The sequence below is a fragment of the Parasteatoda tepidariorum genome, chromosome 1 (assembly GCF_043381705.1).
Source record: "Parasteatoda tepidariorum isolate YZ-2023 chromosome 1, CAS_Ptep_4.0, whole genome shotgun sequence".
NCBI classification, from domain to species: domain Eukaryota; kingdom Metazoa; phylum Arthropoda; class Arachnida; order Araneae; family Theridiidae; genus Parasteatoda; species Parasteatoda tepidariorum.
Window position 1 is genome coordinate 5,373,784 of NC_092204.1, and position 20,357 is coordinate 5,394,140.

The 20,357-nt window shown below is 28.5% G+C and overlaps 1 long non-coding RNA gene across 22 annotated transcripts in view; it reads right to left on the reverse strand.

The window, feature by feature from the left end:
- Window positions 1–405: 405 nt before the first annotated feature.
- LOC107451974 (uncharacterized) overlaps window positions 406–20,357 on the reverse strand; it is a 107,250-nt gene continuing 87,298 nt past the window's right edge. For 17 of the 22 annotated variants that reach the window (XR_011637193.1, XR_011637175.1, XR_011637178.1 and 14 more), the window contains one exon: window positions 5,034–5,257. This is a non-coding gene — a long non-coding RNA (uncharacterized lncRNA). Of the gene's footprint in view, window positions 988–5,033; window positions 5,258–7,309; window positions 7,412–20,357 lie in introns of those variants that run through there. The other 5 variants (XR_011637123.1, XR_011637126.1, XR_011637103.1 and 2 more) reach the window with 4 other exon arrangements.

Sequence of the window (20,357 nt, forward strand, 5' to 3'; positions counted from 1 at the left end):
TAGAACAAGTTTTACTGGGGTTAAATTTTTATTAGCCATGTAATTAATAGAAATAAGGTAATTTATACAAATACTATCACTGTAGACAACTTAAACAAAACAGTATTTTGTTTTGTTTAAGTTGCAAATGTTTATAATGTGTATGGCATGCAATTAAGAAAATATTACTTTGAATAATTAAAATTGTGAAAAATAAAGACAGTGTTCTCATTTTGAGCAGTTTAGTGGGATTATTTATTATAATCAAGAAGTAATAAAGACAATATTCACATTTTGCACAGTTCTGTGGTAATTTTTATTAGAATCTAAATTAAACTTTACTGCTTTTACGTCGTGAGCAACTGGGACTGATCTAGAAATGCAGGGGGGGGGAGGCTAAGCACAGAATTTTGGTCATTNGGGGGGGCTAAGCACAGAATTTTGGTCATTACTTTAAACAAAATTTACAAGTTGTTTGATTATGAAGTTTTTAAAATTATTCATAACACAACTAAATAACGATGTATCAGTAAATTTGAGCATATATTTATTTAAATTTTGTTACTTCATAGCTGTAAAAGATAATTCTTAAGGAAAAGCAACAAAAAAAAATCATTTGTAATATTGCTATACCATCTTATAATTGCAAAAACATTCTTTATTTTTATTTATCTTGTTTTTAGCTTTCATGAATTTCATTAAATTAAAAAAAAAAATATTGTCTGAAATACTGAAGAGGACATTTACCTATCTCCCCCACCCTAACGGCGACATAATATTATGTAAACATTTACAAGGAAGAAATAAATCCCGAAGCACGTGTGAATACGAAATTTGTCGCCAAAATCATACAAACACTAGCCAGTAGCCACCATCTCCCTTCCCCCAAACAGTGATGTCATTTTCGACCAATAGCGTTATCCGGCCCAAGTGAGTATTAATCGCTCGTGTTATTCTGCATACTTGGAGAGAAAAAAAACTGAGGATTCATCGTCAGAGTGGGGTTGCCTAGAACAACACGAGAAAAGTTTCAGTACACCCTTTAAGAACTTCCTAACAAAAGATTTACTGATGTTGCATAGGGTGTATTTAACTGCGTCTGTAGACCTCGAGTGTCCCTAATCCCCTAAACGTTCGGTTGCAGCATTGTTAAGATTTTCTAAAAAACGTGTCTATGTAACAGCAGATGTGTACTATAGTTCGTTCACCAGGAGCTGACACTTGGCTCCACCTCCTCGGACGCATTCCAGCGCGGGTGTAAAAAGAGAAACATCTCCGCTCTTGAAATTGAGACAACCCTTAACGCGCGCCAAACACAAACAGTGAATTCTTTTTCAGTCACTTAATTCGCTTTATCATCTGCTATTATACCTTTCTTTTCTCTAACTAATTAAATATATTCTAAATTTAAAAACTGCTGTTTTCCCAGCAAAATGTCTCAAAAAGGACAAACAATTCACTCAAAAGGGAGAAATATCATAAAAAAGGAGCGAAGTATCATCAAATTTATGAAATATTAAAAATATGCACATAAAGTGTGCGAAATAAATATCGCCAAATCGCAACCTTGTTCAGGATTGTTCGCATCTTTCTCCCAAAAACAGCGAAATAGTATTGTCGCATACCACGTAATGAAGGCGGAGCCAATTCCTGGTGAACGAACTATACCTCAAATTCAGTAATCCCTCTCCTTTCTGCAGAGAATATGGATAGTGGGGGAGGAAGGGAGTGCAAAATAACTAATGACGTCATGGCAACAGTTCTGGGCATTTAACTGATAAAACCTCTATTCTATGAAAAAATAAATGTTTAGATTCGTCCTAGGTTAAATCTAGAATTAGTTAAGACTCATTCTACTAAGGAGAATTAGTAAGCCAACGAAACTGGGATGCATCAAATTTCCATTTATATTTACTGCAGTGATATCTTACCTCTCACCAATTCATTTACTTCTGCAAAACGACTCCTCTTGATTTGAATTCGCATTTTATAAAATATTTCAATTCATAGTTTTCTATGAGAAAAATCAATCCTAAGACATTTGCCTTTGGCTTAGAATTTTGAAACTTGGCTAATGCGTTTGACATTCAACAAATTTTTTGGTTAATAATTTGAAGTTTTTAATCGATGGCCTTGTATCTGTCTATCGAGATATATAACTTAAAAAGCTTCAACTAATCTTAGTAATTCACTTACCTAAATCTTTTTCTTAATTTATAATTCTATACAGAATGCTCTTTCTCACACTTTAATATTCACATCCTGTCTTTTAATCTATTTTTGGCTTTAAGTCATGCATTGATTAACATTTTATCGTTTTTCCTTTTGCTAACTCGTGAAAGACTTATCCCTTGACCTTTTTAATAGACCAATTTGAATTAAAATTTCCCTTATCCCCTAAAACGAAACATTTTACGAATTTACTTTGCGAAACTCTCCCTAACTTTTATTGAGGAGCGATTTGATTTCGTATCACTTGGAAGATCGTTTACAGATCAGTATACGTTTGTCCGGTATACCTAACACGGATTTTTTTTAAACTTAAAGTGTCATTGCTCCTGCTGTTCCCAATACTGCCCATCGAGATCAAGGGTTGCGTTTGTGGTCTTGAATTCGTTCACCATGATGTGGTGGTATCCTATAACGTAACAGTATCCAATATATCTGCGAATGAAAAGTCTTATCTTAAGGTATAACTGGTTTTGAACTTTAATCGGAAAATCTTAGGTTTTATCAGAATCCTTGGTAAAAGTCCAAATTATATTAAAACAGACTTTGATGATGCACTTTGGCGAATATTAGGTTTTACCGATAACTCCTATGATTTACTAGACTTTGAGTTTTAACAGTGACCAAATCATTTTTAGACACGCTTTATTAGCAAATCCACAATCGTGATGCTTTTCTGACCATTTCTTAATAGGTTTTCAAATTCCAATAATTTTTTATATGACATAACGACACAAGAATTTTAAATTATAATCATATTCTGACGAATTTAATATGCCACATTCCACACTAATTCAGCTTTTTTACCAATCGTTTTTTTTTCGTCCAATCAAATCCTCATTTGTTTATTTTTTAATTCTAAGATTCTGATATATGTTATTCGTGATCACAACGCATGAATACGCCCTCTAGAGGACGGAAATTTTCAGACCATTATTCATTAGATTTTCATTCAGTACCCTAAGAATAACTGCAAAGGTAGGACGTGTTTTTTCCATCAGAAAAGAGGAAACAAGAAATTTCCCTAAGAAAAAATCTGATGAACTTGACAAAGCAATCTAGAACATCGGTAAATCTTTTCGAAACAGAACGCAAGTAACATTTCAAGAGCATTTTTTCATTAATGCTTTTCTGATAAACGAACATCATTTCAGTGAAATGGGAACTTTCGAATTCGTGATGACATACCATTACGGAAGTATATTACGGCAAAATAAATTTCTTAATGATCAATTCAATTTGTATTAAAATGAAAATATTTAAGTTCCTTGCCTACTTCATCTCAATAAATAAATGGGATTTCAGAACCCCTAAGTCAAAATTTTTGATGGTTTACCATTGATGGACCAACATAATCTTGATGGTAACCAGCATAAGCAACCTTCACTTCAATGTAGGAATGCGGACTGATGGTCCAACATAATAGCAACTTGTTTTGATGGTTTGTTCACGTGAAACCATCAGAAATTTCCATCATAGTTTCTTAGAAATCATATGTTGTAACGATCCTGAACAACCATTACCCCAATGTAGGAATTTGGACTGATTTATGATGGTCCACCATTAAAAAAACCTAATTGTTTTGATTCCTGAGAACCAACAAGGATTCCCACAAAACATCATGTATAGTTGAAACTATCACGGTCCATGAGACTTCTCTTGTTAGTTAACCATAATAGTATAAAAGTAGCATCATGGAATGATACAAGTTTGTTAGCATATGGAAAATGAAAACAAACCATGAATACGAAATGGAAAATGTAGGATGATGGTGACCATCGCTCTGAAACCAGCATAAACCATCAAAAAAGTTTCAATGGACCATCAAGAATTTTGACTTGAGCGTGTAAAACAGTTCTTAAACATTCTTCCTTATAGAATAACATACATCGAAAAACAGTAAAGGATCAGCAGATTTACTTGAAGTAGTACATTTCAGTGGATTATTACTACAGTTTTAATGTTTTAAGTGTGCCTATAGGTTAATCCGGCCATGCTTCTATAGGTCGTTGCGTTTGCGAATAACGAAACGCGATTAAACAATTAATTTTCACTTAAAAATGTCGGTTCCGACGGCTGCATTACAAATTCATATAGGTTTCCTGAGCTTTTATTTATTGTTTTTCGGCTTTTCTCGCAAGGTGTTTTGAGTTCTGATATTGCTATTTGAATTTGATAATTAGATTTGACGCTACTCGATAGTTTGGTAATTATATATTATTTACAACCGTCGTATATTTCTAAAATGAGTATAATTTTTTCCTGAAAAGGTCACTTTTTGGCTATTTCTTGTAAAATAAAAATAGTCAGGGCTAAAGAGAAGATGAAGAAGGGCTGGTTCATTTCATACTCAAAGCTGAAGCTATGATTCCCCATCTCATGACGTCAAGTCGCACACAGATCTCAAAAATCAGAACTAGAGGATATGAAAATTTTTGAAGTTCAGGATTTAATATTCTTTGACCAGGATTTTTTTTCTTTGATGTTCAGAATTTGTTTTCTTTTCTGTTTAAAGTTATCTTTAAACGTCTAAACAAAAAACATGAAATATAATACTTTTATTCACAGCAGAATAAATTCTTCCAGTATATTTAATACCTCATTTGATGACACCTTTATATTTTCTGGAATAAAACATAGAAAATTGTGTTTTCTCATTTTGTGTTTTATAATAATTCTTGCCGGTCGCTATCGTGCGAGATGTTATTGGCTACTACTGTTAAATTTTTGCAAACAGGTGTGAAGAAAATAACCTTTAAAATAAATATTTTAAAAAAATATAGAAAACAATGAATGTTTTGAAATAAGTTTAAAAAAGACGCTAATTAGATGCGAAACAGTTTATTTGTAAAGCGAGAAGCTGAGACTTTCGCCACCCTGACGTCACTGGTGAAATCAGAAGATTGGAGCGGCACGAGTCTCTTCAAAGGAGTGTGACCTAGCCCTTCTATTCTCTCTTTAACCCTAAAAATAGTAGCCTTAGTTGTTTCACCTCGATCTTGCCAAAGGAGGACCTGTAACTCTCTACCAGAAAATTAAAGGTGACCACCTGAAATTAAAAATAAGAAATAGCAATCAAATCACAAAATTAAAGAAACATTAATAAATTCATGACTTTCTTGTTATACAATATAAATGTGTACCGTGAGCAAAAAAAAAAAAAATCACTCTGAATAAATTTTGCTCTAAATGATCGGACTTTCCCGAAATCGGGCACAAAAATGTACTTTCTCTGAAAACACATATAATTTTTTTGCATATTTGAATTCCTAACCTTCTAAATATGCCGCAATATAGATTTTGTGGTTCTAATAGGGAACGGATGAAAATTTGGTCCCCCTTACATTATTTTCACTTTTAGCGTTTTTAATCATGCTTTATAGACTAATTTAGCAATTTCTAATTAGATTTCACACACTCATAAAACTCATTTACCCAAGGATCATTTCATGCAAAAACAATAATTTTTAATAATTATTTATAAATTTTTATTATTTCATTGTGGATGGAAAAAAATTTAATTAAGGTACAAATTTTTTATACCATATTAATCTACGTATATTTCTATTATGAAATCTAGTTTCAACTGCTTTTATTTAGTAGAAGCCGGGAAAAATTAAAATGGATTATTTTTAAAACAATAACTTAGGGACAAGAAGAATTATTTAAATGGGGCGATTAATATTAAAATGTGGTTAGCTCACGAGACAAACTTGACTTACGCATCCTTAGCGTAAAATTTCATTTATATCATATTTTTTGTAAATGAATGGTGGGTTAACGTTCCCTTGTCGTTAGGCTAACCGTGGGAGTGTTTCTCGGTTCTCCTATAACGTCCATGTAAAGCAAATGCTGGTTAGTTCCATCAAAATTTCCTCGAAGGCAAATTTCTCCCCATAATTGTTGATCCTGGAGTTCCCTAGTCTTCTGGAGTGGGTTCAAAATTTTAAGGCTTCGAAGTTGAACATTAATAGTAGTAAACCCAAAATGGAGTCGGCTGTTTAACGACGGTTATAAAATAAAATAACCAATCGCTAAAATATTTTTTAAAAAAAAATTCGCAATCCCAACGTGTGAATATACCCTCTAGCGGGGCAGAAATTTTCAGGCTACTATTTATCAAGTTTTCATTCAGTAACATCAGAATATCTGCATAGGTAGGACTTGTTTTTTCCCACCAGCAAATGGGAAACAAAATTTCTCTAAGAAAAAAGCTGAAAAACTTGACAAACCAATCTAGAACATCTGTAAATCTTTTTTTAACAGAACGCAAACAACATTTCAAAACATTTTTTTTTCATTAATGCTTTCCTTATCAACGAACTTCCAACATTATTTCGGTGAACTGAGAACTTTTGATTTCATGATCGCATACTAATATGAATACGGTAAGATAAGTTTTTTACGGTTGAATTCAGTGTAAATTAAAATGAAGATATTTAAGTCTCTTGCCGACTTAATCTCAATGAATAAATGTGATTTAAGAACGTGTAGAACAGTCTTTTTTTAACATTCTTATTTTTTATAGAATAGCATATATTGCTGAATATATATAATTCAGAAAACAACAGTAAAGGATCATTAGTTTAACTTAATATAATATATTTGTATTGATAATTTATAAATTTTCCTGGTAAGTATTTTTAAATTTGAATGATCAATTTCAACTAAAATTCAGCTAATCTGTTATTAAGTGTCAAATTTAAACTTTTCTATAAAAACTGTTAAAAAACTTGTTTTTTAAAGTTAAATGACATAAGATTATACGTATAGTATATATACTTTAATGTTTGAATTAATTTGATACTGAAAATTCTGGGATGTAAAGTTTAAATAGACTATTCATATTCGATAGACTGTGCATATCAAATTTAGTAGACCAATTTCCCGAAAATTAGGATTTCTCTCTTACAAGAATATCGATGCATATTATTTTTATTTATTTAGCTATTTGCAAATATTTTTTCATTGGGCTTTAGGTTTTCCTAAACCCTTCCTACCAACCCCCATTTCCTAGTTCAGAAAGTTTTCATAATTTGTTAAATTTCAAAGATTTCACACTAAATTGTAGTTTTTGTATAAATAAAAAGAAATTATCTGCCATTTTCTTTGAAAGAAAAAGAACATTAATGAATATATTTTCGTAAGGAATTCTGATCGGCCCTTGGCAGTCCCCAGGATAACTGTCCCTCTCTTTGTTAATCTAAAAAAAAAAAAAAAATAAATAAATAAAAAAAAATATTATAACTTTTGCTTGTTTCAAAAGCTTTGGTGGGAGAAAGCGAGTTCACGATCTTACAATAAGCTAACTTTTTGTGACAAAATTCAGAATTTTATTTGATTTTTTTTTTGGCCAAAAATAAGTTAAAACCTGTTTTGCCGTAACTTTATATTTGATGGATCAGTTAAGAAAATGTTATCAGCTGTTAAGCAGGAGAGCTCTATGAGCAAACAAAATTCGTAAAATTTGCTCAAAAATTAGGTGTTTTGAACAAGAAGCTGTTTTGTAAAAAGTTGACAAACGGAAATTTTTAGCACGCAAAAAAGCTTTTTCTGTAGCTTTTCCTTAGAAGCAAACACTGTATAAAATTTTATACTTCGTTGAAAAGGGACAGATATTTTTTTTAAAGTTTTAAGTAGCTGTTTTAGCCTCAATTCTTATTTTGGTTTAAAAAAAATTTCTGGTTAACAATTTTTTACGGTTAATAATTTTCGAAAATGTGTCATCGTTGTGGTCAAAATTCTAGGTCAAAGCACTCAACACTGTAGCTCAATAAATTGTTAACTTCTGATATGACCATTAAATTGTTTGTAACAATTATTCTTTTTTTTTTATAGTTTGATGTATGAACTAACGATGTATTAAAACGATCATAAATTTGGAGACAAAATTTATACGTGTGATTTTAATGTCAAAAATTTGATGTAACGTTTTTTTTTTTTTTTTGCAAAAAATTTTTTGTGGTTGGGAAACTATTTTTTCAGATGGCTTAACGTAGAGGTGATCAAATCGGGCCAACATATGACACGCGAAAATAGTCAAGTGGTTAGAGAATCCATACTAATATTAAAAGTTTAAGGTTCTATAGATTTTTTTTCTCATTTTTTTATCAGTCTAGGAATATGTGTTAGTTTTCTATTGCTGATTTGTAAAGCCCGGATTTTGAAGACCCAAGAAATCTCCAAAAAATAGCAAAACATACCTTTAAAAATAGCAAAAAATACCACTACGAGGAAAAAAAGTCCCTTGTATTATTACAAGAATTAAATCTGAAAAACATCTTTTCTGAAATTTAATATAGCATGCAATTGTATTAAAACATTTTAATAAGAGAATATAAAACTTAATTTTCACTAATTCAAAAGATGAAAGGAAAACTCGTTTGATGCACTGTCAAATCGAATTCAGNTTTTTTTTTTTTTTTTTTTTTTTTTTTTTTCCTGAAGAAACTGCACCCCAGTTCCAGCTGTAAATCAAATAAGGCTCTAAGTTATTTGCAACTAGAACAGTCTACTAGCGTTAAAATGAGTGAAAGTTGTAAAAATAATTTACTTCTATTTAAAAAAAATTTTCTTCCTAAACTAGCAAAAGTGTCTAAATATGCAGATGTTATTAAAATCCAGGCTTTACTTATCTGTAATATAAACCGTAATATATATCTGTAATTCGTTAAATACCAATATAACTGACTAATGAACAACTTAATGATTTGCTTATTGTTACTTACAAGGGGATGGAGGGTTATTTTATTTTATAACTGTCGTTGAACAGCTGACCCAATTTAGGGTTTACGACTACTAATGTTCAACTCCGTAGCCTTGTAATTTTTAACACAATCCAGAAGACAAGGAAACTCATGGATCAAATATTGGGAGAAATTTACTTTCGTGGAGGAGTTTTTTGATGGGACTCGCATTTTCGTTACATTAAGAGAAAAACCACGAAAACTTCCTCTCGATTATACTGATGGCAAGGGGACTCTAACCTATGGTCCGTTTACCACTGAGGATATGTTACGTCAGCACTGTAGTCGGTGCGATCCGAGAGCGGAATTCGTATCGACCAGTTCATGTCATTGGGAGGCGAGTTCTCTACCCCCTGAGCCACCACGGTTTCTAAGAGTAAGTGGAATAGAGAGTTATGAGCAATGCTTGCTTAGGATCTTAAAATCTCCTTATTTTAATTTTTTCTTTAAAAATACTAGTAATTATAGTAACTAGATTTGAGCTCCTAACATAATAATTTTTGGAAAAATAGTTATATTGGTTGTAAAGTATTTTTTTTTTATTCTCATTTATCTTGGTTATAAGTATAAGATTTATATGCGTTATAACATATTAGTCACGAAAAATATGAATTTTTACCCACCGTCCTTTCTATTGAAAATATTTCAGATTGTCCACATTTCATTATTTTAAGCTTAATAGTTATCTAAAACATATTTTAAGCAAAATTTCTTTTTTAATTTTTTCTTCATTTAACCTCAGTTTTAGTAGTGATGTATCAGCGACACAGATATGGGAATATGTAGTTATTTAGAGAAACTGTTATTCATCATTGATATTTCGATAATATTCAAAATCAGTGGATAAGTTTTTGAATATGAGTGAAGTAATACATACTTTAATTTTATATTTTAGTACAAATATATAAAAACTGTCCGATATTTTTTTTTGTAACTACTAATAACAGAATATGTTTTTGCTTGTAAATGGAACATCAGAAAAAATATTTAAAAGGAACACCGATGTCCCTTCAAAGGGTAGAGTTAGTTTTTACTTTGTTACTTCACTGAGGTGTTACTTAAAATTTTTTGGTGGGCTAAAGATTTCCTTCGATAGGCTTAAAATTTGAGACAAAAGTCATGCGAATGATATATTTCTAAGTTCTAGCAAAATCATATTTTACCTGTAACTATCTTTTAAGAATAAAAACGTTTGGCACTCAAATGTGAGCAAACAATTTGTTCTGCTACGCTATAACTAGCTAGCAAAATTGAAACCTTTTTTTTTTTTTCAATCGAAACTTAGGTAAAGTAAGTAAGCTAGGTAATAGCAAAAACCGATTTTTGAGGGTTGAATAACCATTTTCTAATATTGGTTTATAAACAAAATTTTCTGGTTGCCACCTTATTATTTTAACCATATTTATTATTATTTTCCCAACAAGCTTTAAAGGGGATAATGATTTCTATAATAAGCACTAGTTTAGATGCGAAATTTAAACTTGAGGTGTTTTAGTTAGAAATTTGTTAAACAGGCTTATGTTAAACAGCTTAACTTATTTTTGGTGAATAAGCAGACTACGAAAAAGTTTGTTGAGCAAGAGTGATCTACTAATTTCCTTCAATGGGCTATCGCTTGAATGTAAAGTTGAACTCGTGATTTCTAGGACAAAAATTAGCCAAAGGTTGTTTGAACCATAAATTTGTTTTACCGGATAAACTAAAGAAAACTTCTAAATTAGGAAGTTAAATTCAAAGTAAGATTTGGAGGTTAAATTCAAATTTGTGTTATTTTAGTTTATATTTATAACTTGTTATAGCTCCGACTTTTTTCTTCTTCGGTAACTTGTCATGCTCAATTTTTTGCGGTACAATTCAGCCAGGGTACAAGTCGTCCGTCCGAGTGACAATTCATCGTGGGGACCACTCGCCTTAAGTGCAATTCATCGTGGAGACCATTCGTCGCAAGCATAATTCATTTTGGCTGCAATTTGGATTTTTTAAAATTTGTCGCTTGCACAATTTTTTGCGGATTTGATGATGCTCGATCTATTTACGAAGACAAGACGCTTGCATCGTCTTCAAAAGCTAACTAAATATTTAATTTGTAGCCGTTAGAATATTAAGAAAGCATATAAGGTTTGTGATTTGCTTACTGCTACTTACAAGGGGGCAGAGATACATGCACAAGGCACCATAATTTCGTATTCTGCAAATTTTTTTATTGCTAAAGTTAAAACAGAGAATGCGGAAATAAGTAGAAAATATCATATTTGTAACTAAAGTTAAATTTGGTCAAAGAATATCTTTAATAAATTTTTGAAGTCAAGAGATTTGACTACAGAAAAAAAATTATGAAAAACTGTTAGAAAAGAATATTTTATTTAAAAATTTACAAAATAAACTAAAATATACATTTAGTTTTGTGCAAAGTTATTTTATTTATTTAAAGTTATCTCTAAAATTACATTTATGCAAAAAAAGGGATGAGAATTTCTTATATATGCACGAAAAACTTTTTGCAATTATCTTTCTTTACAGAGAGGGTATACCGAAATTGGGTGAAACATGTTTACGTAACATATGAACGGCCCTCTTTTAAAATCAGTGGATGAATTTTTGAATATGAGTAAAAAAAAATGCATACTACTTTTTTTTTAAAAAATTTATATTTTAGTACAAATATATAAATTGTCCGATAGTTTGACAGTTTTTTTAGTAACTATTAAACTGTTTTTAAATTAAAAAATACCAGAATATGTTTTTGATTGTAATTAAAACATCAAAAAAATACTTCAAAGGGATACCAAAGTCTCATCTGTGTCAAAGGGTAAAGCAAATTTTTGCTTAATTTCTTCATTGACGTGTTACTTAATACTATTTGGTGGGTTAACGATTTCCTTTGATTAGCTTAAAATTTGAGACAAAATTCCTACGAATGATATATTTTTAAAGTTCAAGCAAAATCATATTTTAGCTATAACTGTCTTTTAAGAATGGGTTATTAAAAGCGTTTGGCACTCAAATGTGAGCTAACATTTTGTTCTGGTACTGGTATGCTATTACTAGCTAGCAAAATGTAAACTTTTATTGCAAAAGTTAAAACAGAGAATGCGAAAATAAGTAGAAAATATCATATTTGTAACTAAAGTTAAATTTGGTCAAAGAGTATCTTTAATAAATTTTTGAAGTCAAGAGATTTGACTATAGAAAAAAAATTATGAAAAACTCTTAGAAAAGAATATTTTATTTAAAAATTTACAAAATAAACTAAAATATACATTTAGTTTTGTGCAAAGTTATTTTATTATTTATTTAAATTTATCTCTAAAATTACATTAAAGCAAAAAAAGGGATGAGAATTTCTTATATATGCACGAAAAACTTTTTGCAATTATCTTTCTTTACAGAGAGGGTATACCGAAATTGGGTGAAACATGTTTATGCATACCCTCCAACTGCTACGGAATTTCCGTAGTTTCAGAAATCTTCTTTTCAGACGGTAGCAAAATTAATGTCTTAATATTTAAAAAAATAATTTTAGTGTAACTTGTCCACTATTACTTATAAAAGTGCAGGCCATATGGCTAGATTCTTAAGTTCTGATAAAAGTTTTATGAGAGATCCATTTGCTTTAAAAATTTCTACTTTGGTTTGCTACCACTAGAAAGAATTATTTTCAAAATCTTCATAACTTGGAGGGTATGTTTACGTAACATATGAACGGCCCTCTTTTAAATTTCTCTTGAATAAAAAATAAACTGTTTACATATTTAGAACTATATATTTTTTACTTAATTTGTAACATTCCGTGACAGTTAAAATTTCTCACTTCATATAAAAATTCGCGAAAATTTTCATAATACTTCTATCATTATTTTTTTATACAACTCTGGGGCCTCTTGGTTTAAATAATTAAAAAAACTAAGTTTGAAAATGATGACAAAATGCGAAATTTAGAAAATAAGTAGCTAACAAATTTTAAAATTTTAGAAAGCTATTTCTATTTGAAATAGTAGATTTAAATAGCGTAGGTGCATAAAAATGTTTGTCCCACAAGTTAATGTGGATGTCGTTAAACGTTATTAATAATTTCTAAAATATTTGATTGGATTTTTTAAAAAAGGATTTGAATAAAGAAGGAATCATTTTGTACAAGTTGCAATGCAAGAATTTGCTTTTCTAAGTTTAGAAAGTCCTAATTATTATTTTAAATTATTTTCAAACAAATGATATTGTTTAATTCTGTAAATTTGCAAGCAAAAAAGCAAAATTAACTGTAAAAGGCTCGAGGGTTTTCCTATTTAAACTATTAGGAACAAATTTTCTTTTATTACATTTCAATTTAAAATACGTATGGGTGATACTTTGGAAACATGACAATTCGGAACAGAAAATTTCTTCAAATTTATAGTCTTAAAAATAATCCCAATTTTTTTGTGTATTTATTTACTTACATTTATTAATATCTTACAGACAGCAGTGTAGTTTATTGAAATTTGCTCAAGAAAAAAAAATAAAATAGAAATTCACCAAATTTTGAATGCCAGGAAAATGACATGTTAGCTTAGAAGTTAAAAAGAAAAAAAAAACAGTCATTTTAAGCTAATAATAAATAACTCAACTTAAGCCTTTGTGTTAGATGGCCATGAATTGCTTAAATTTATTCTTTTATCTACTGAAGAAAGAATCAAAAATGTTTTTGCTGCTGATATGTACAGAATAAAATTGTGTATAATAATCAATCATTAAATAAAAAAATTAACTGATTACATTCAAGCATATAATAATCTTACATAAACTTGGTATTATGTTAATATTTGTTTTCTCTCTTTACATTCAACTGTTTAAAAAATTTTCAGGTAACTGTTTCAATGTCTTGACATACAGAAGTCAGGAAAATGACAGCTAGGATAATGTCAATTTGCCATTATATAGCATTTAACTTTAATTCAATTTAACATTTCGGCGTAAGATGTTTACACTCAGCAGAAAACAATAGGATTTCTTGAAATAACTCAGGTAAATCTATGTAGTTTATGTTATTAATGATTTCAAGAAGCCAGGAAAATGACAACACAAAAACCTACTCATCTTGAAAAATTTTTTAAAATATGTTTTGAATCATAAAATTGGTACTTTATTCATGCAACAAGACATGTTCATATAGGATGGTATTCTAATCAATCTATTAACATAAGATTATGACTGCTGGCGCTATATATTTCAGTTATAAATCACTAAAGAAAAGTAGCCAGGAAAATGACAGATTTCCTTGTGAAAAACAAATTATTGACAGAAATTTTTTTTTTCAACAATGTTTTTGTAAATAATATTCTCAGCATATATTCTAGAAATGTTTACAACGGTTGAGATAAACAAAAATTTAATGTTGAAAAATTTAAGGGAAGTTTTGAAGCCAGTTATTATTGGAAATATTGTTTTTGACACACCAGGAAAATAGAGATTTTGAAATTCAATTAAATTTTTTAAATATACAAAACTGCCAATGCTAGTACAAGACCATTTTAAAACACTAACAGCAATGCTATTTATTAAAATTTTAAAAAAAAGGTCATTTAGTAGTATAGTATTAGATCTTGAAGCAAGACACTGTAAATTGTCTTATTTCGTGAGAATCACCCATATCTAGTAATTGTCTACAGATTGTAGACTGAATTAAAGAGCTCTGAACTTAGCAAATGAAAGAAATTTGATTTACCAAAATTTTTGTCGCGGCGGCTGGTCAATATAAATTTCACGTATGCCCTTAATAAAGGCAGGTCGGGGTAAACTAAACTTAATGAAATGTTTGACCAACAAGTTAGCAAGTCGTAAAAACTTTTTGCAAGGAGAAAATAAATAATCTCCAATAACTTTTGACGTCATAAATAACAGTAAATGTTAATTTTAATAATCAGTTGTAATTTAAGAATTAAAGGGTTTGATTTCATTGAAAAATCATCAATGTATACCTTTTTTTAAAAAAATTCTACAACTTATTGGACATATAACTTATTTAAGATTCTTAATTTTCTACGATATTTTAACAAAAGCAAAGACATTTTTTAAACGCATTTATTTTTGTGATGCATAACGAAGAACTTTTATAATTTAATTTTCCTTTGATTTAAAATTTATATATAAAAAAATAATTTGGCATATTGAAGCAAAATCATGAAAATGATTTGAAATAACTTTTTATAGGCAATAAAAAAGGTTTTTTTTTTACAACAATACAAGCACATAGAAATTGAAAAAAAAAAAGTATTTTTTAAATTAAAAAACTTAAGATTTTGGATTTTGCTGCAAAGAAATATATTTCGCTCCGAAAACAGTAAATAAATAAATTAAAATATTTTTCAATATTCAAGTGCTAGATTAAATTTAAACAACATGTTATACTTAAACCAATTACCAAGTTTTAAATGAATTGGTCTATTAAAAGTTGAAATATTTGAATTGAGAAAAAACAAATAAAAAGGCATAACTTTGAATCAAACAAAATATGATTTCAATTAAGAAAATGAATGTGATACCTTTTGTTTTTAGTAAAAGGGTTGCAATATTTTGCTTTAATTTTGGAAGATTATTAACTTAAACAGTGGTCGAACACGCATTGCTTTATACGTTTAACGAGTTCCTACAACGGGCTTACTTATTTGACGGCAGACAATGTTGTTAGTTGAATGGCCTATAGTGTTATAGATTTTAAGATCACAGGTTAGTTAAAACTTAATTTGATCATAACTATTTTTAACGGCCATGCAAAAAATCATCAAATAGTTTCTGAGAAATCGACTTTTACAAAAGTTGTGTCTTTAAAATTCAATTTTGATGAACTATTCGACCAATTTTGCTGACATTTGATATTTTGCAAGGTTAAATTACATCATTTAAAGTAATTGTATAAATTGCATAGTTTACAATTCAAAATCTTTGACTTTTATTAAATTAAATAAAAAATGATAAATATTTACAAAAAGTTTTTTTCTGAATGGAATTATTTTTGGACAGAAGAATTTTATAACTGTAACTTAAATATCGTATGCACTAATTAATGAGCATATTTAAGGTCACCCTTTCGAACTATTAAGACTGGATTCTAGAATGTCATCAGACCAAGATCAAAAGTTATTCAGAGTTGTCCTTATTAAAATTTTATTTTTTTCATGGACAGTTCATTCATGTTGCCAATGTATGATACCTCACATAAAAAATTTGACTTATAAGTAAAAAAAAAAATTTAAGATGTCTATTCTAGCCCAATATCCACACTAACTTTCCTCTCCCTTAATAATTTTGTATATAAACAGATTAAAAACTATATTTAAGTTAGGCTTAAATTAACAAAGAATATAAATATTGCAAAACATAAATGAAAAAGTGTCAATCTTTTGTTACATATTGTATTTTTGTGAAAATTTTTTTAATATTGTCATAACAAAGTTTTCTTAAAGCATCAAGTAGTATGAATTTATTTCTTAAACGTAATATTAATTAGACACTTACAATAAATGCCTGTAGTAACCTGCACATGAATCTTCAAAATATTGGCAAATTATATTATCTGCTAGTACTATAAGGTTCTTATAAAGATCTTATATGAATAGAAAGAGCTTTTTAAGAGCAGCTTAATAAATGTTTTAAACTAAACATTTTTACATTAGCAAAAACAAATTTTTAATTATACTCATGGGGTACCTACTCCAAAAACAAAATTTCAACACTGAACTTTTTTGACTAATTCACACGATCTAGCATTTTAGCAGAATTTCCAAACGTTGATAGCTTACTGACTGCAAAATGTACCTTTCCACAAGAATGGCTCTTACATTATATGTGCCTTGCGGCTATGCGACAATGACTATGTGATATGCGACAATGACTTGTTTATGTTTCCTAAAAGACAATATTTATTTTCCTTCATTTTAAAAGTCTATTTTAACAGTTAACTTACTATGTCCTTTTACAATAATCACCTTGAAGCCATTCATATCTCTACTTAATATTCACTTAAAAAAATCTTAATTCAACTTTCCCTAGCATTTCAAAACATCAGAAGGAAAATGCAGCAATAATCATGAAAATGAGTAATTTTATTTAATTTTAACTGAGAATATATCTTAAATTTTTTAAAAGAAAAATAAGATAAAAGAAAGTTTTTGAATAATTAAAAAATAGATTTTAATTGGAGGACCGAATTTAGACCACTGATTTTGTTTCCAAGACTAATTTCAGTCCTGAAGACTGAAGAGTGACACCAAATTAAAATATTTCAAGATCCTGAACGTTTCTATCAACAAGTTTAAACTGAAAAATATTTAAAAAATAAGAAGATTTATTTTGTGACATACGTACATACCTGTGACGACTACACCGTGCGTGCTGATTCGCGATCGCAAAGCTCGAGTACACCATCTGCGGAGAAGACCTGTTCCATGTCTTCACCCTCCTCCCCTTCCCTCTCCTCTTCTCAAATGTATAGGGATGGGCTATTATATTTCCCTCGTTTTGTTTTTATAAAAAACATTTTTCGTGTTTAATTATCGAAGATATTTTTTAAAATTTCTAAGATTTTAATTTCGAAGATTCCAAAATTTGCTAAGCTCTAAAATAGGCTATAGTATCTAAAGTTAGCTTGCAAGTTAATAAAAAATGAATAGTTAATACAATAATTCAAGTTAATAAAAAATGTAACTTGTATAAACAAAAATAGTTATAAAAAAGCATGTTCTTCTTTGGATTAAAAATTAATAATCAATTCAGATTATAATGATTAAAAAAAAGCAATGTTATTACAAACTGAGTTTTAATTAAAATTATCCTTTAAATAACAAATTTAATAATACTCAGCAGTTAAGAGAAAAGAAAGTCACCTGTTTTTATCCACATCTTCAACAATCGAAAGCAGTCTAAATGGCACAAATGATGCACTAGTCGTGGAATAATAAGTCATTGCTTTGACCTGAAAAAAAATTAACAATCATTAACAATTTCAAACAATTATAAACCATTACATATTATCAGCACATAAAAGAAAGGATATCTAAAAAATGCAATAAAGCTAGAAAATATTGCAATTTTTAAGATTATGATTTAAGTATATTAAAAAAGCTTCAAAGAAGTAAAATATAAAAAGTAAAATCACAATCAACTATATGTTTATAACATAAAAGGTGGAACGAATAATCTTTTATAGAAAGATAGTATTATAGATCAAACTCTTTTTTCACAAAACTAAATTGGCATAATTAGGTAGAGATCAAAGGGAATAAGAAACAAATAATTATTTTCGTTATACAGGTGACTAAAATATTAAATGTTAGCAAAATTAATTCTATTGTGGCTCAGTGCCGTGTTGATTTTGATGTGAATGTTTAGTGAGAAGAAAAAGAATTATGACTGCGAATCAAACTCGGGGGTTTATGATTATAATAAGCAAGGGGTGAAGTCTCAAAGTCTAGTAAAAACAAGTTAGAAGAAATATATTATAAAATATAGAAATTTAAAAAAAATATGAAACAAAATTTAAGAAAATATTCCATATGTTAAATTGATTTATAACACATTGATGTAGAAATCATCAAAGAAACTAAAAATAAGTTGAAGCTATAAATAGTATTCTCAAAAATATTTAATAGTTTATCTAACTGCACGCTAAACTTTGAATTTATGAAAGCCTCAGCATTTGAGTACACTTAAATTACATTGTACATTGGCTGTAGAAATTAGTACATTGGCTGTAGAAATATTATTTGTTATTAATTTAATATACTTCATTTCTTAACAGTTAATTTATAAGATGTGAAAATAAAATTAAATCTATCTTATTATTCATCATGTCACATTCCTATTATAAAAACAGCTTAATTCAAAGGAATGTAAACAATTTTTCAAATTAAATACAACTTCTAACAGAGAATATTAAAATGATATCAAAATTTTTATATTTTAATTTGATGTAAACATTCGAATATTTTTAGTTTTGTGTATATAATGTAATAAAAATAAAACCAAAATCAAATAAAATTCAAACTGATTTTCTGCTGAAGACATACAGGGTGCGCATTCAGACTTTTCAGCAAAAATAAGCATTTTTTAAGTACTTTTTTATCACTCAAAAAATATTTTTAATCACTTTCGAAAAAAAAAAAAACATAATTAGGATCTGTGCAGTAGTAACAATTATTTTTTTCTATCGCTTAAAGTTCTTAATTTATTAACATAAAATCAATAAAATTCAGAAACGTTTTCAAAAACTTTACATAATCATGATAAAATAACCAGTTTCTGATAAATATTGCACAGAAAATTGAAAAAAATCATGTATTTTTGCAATGTAGAATGACAAATAACATGGCAAAAAAAAAATTTTTTTTTTTTTAAAAAGACAGAAAATTAAGCTCTTTTTACATATCCCGAATAAAAAAGCACCTTTAAGGGCTTTCAAAAAACATAAATCAAAAATAAGCCCTTTTTAGAAACGCTACGCACCCTGTGCATAACTATCATGTATTAGCAATGCATTAAAAACTAAAATTATTACAAATGTTTACGTCAAAAGAAACATGCATTCAAAATAATTATCAATGAAAAGAATTATTTATTCATAAAAAAAACTTAAATTAATCTAAAACAAATGTTAAAGAGTTAAAGAATTAATTATTTTTATTTATAACTTCATACAGACACAAATTATGAAAATAAGAAATTACAAATTTCTTTTTTTTAAAAGTTTGTTACTTATAAATAATACAACAGTAAATAAATAAGAATATTAATCAAAAAAAAATAATCTTCCAAAATTTTTAAAAAATATAAAAAACAAGTTAAAAAGTTTTGCTAAAATAAAAATTACCTTTCATTACGTCACCTTGTTTTAAATTATCTTCAAATTCCCAGTTATTTTATGGCTAAGCGGTATGAAGCTTTTCAAGAGTATCATTCCATGCAATTCGTACTTTTGAATTATTCCCTGCAAATTAATAAGTTTTAAAATGGTAAGAAATTCATCAAGTTGTGCTTAAAAAAACGAATCACACATTTAACAATAAGTAAAAAAAAGCAAAACTAATTTTCTTTAATTAAAAACTACTACAAACATTATTTCCAAAAAAATGAAAAGTTTCCAAATTAACTAAAAATAAATTGCATTTATAAAGTTAAGAGATGATATCTTACTTAAAATAGTTGATCCAAGGTCAGAAAAAAAATTTCCACAGAAGCAGCAACCAATTTTTTTTTGGAAAGAAGGAAAATTTTCATATTAAATTAACTAACTTTTGAACTTTACAAAGACAATTTCATAGAACTCAACTGATATGACGCAGATACAGAAGAAGCAACTTCAAAAATATCCTTTTTAGTCTTATAAAATGTCATGCAATATTGCTTTAGACTTTATCTGTGCTTCAAACTATT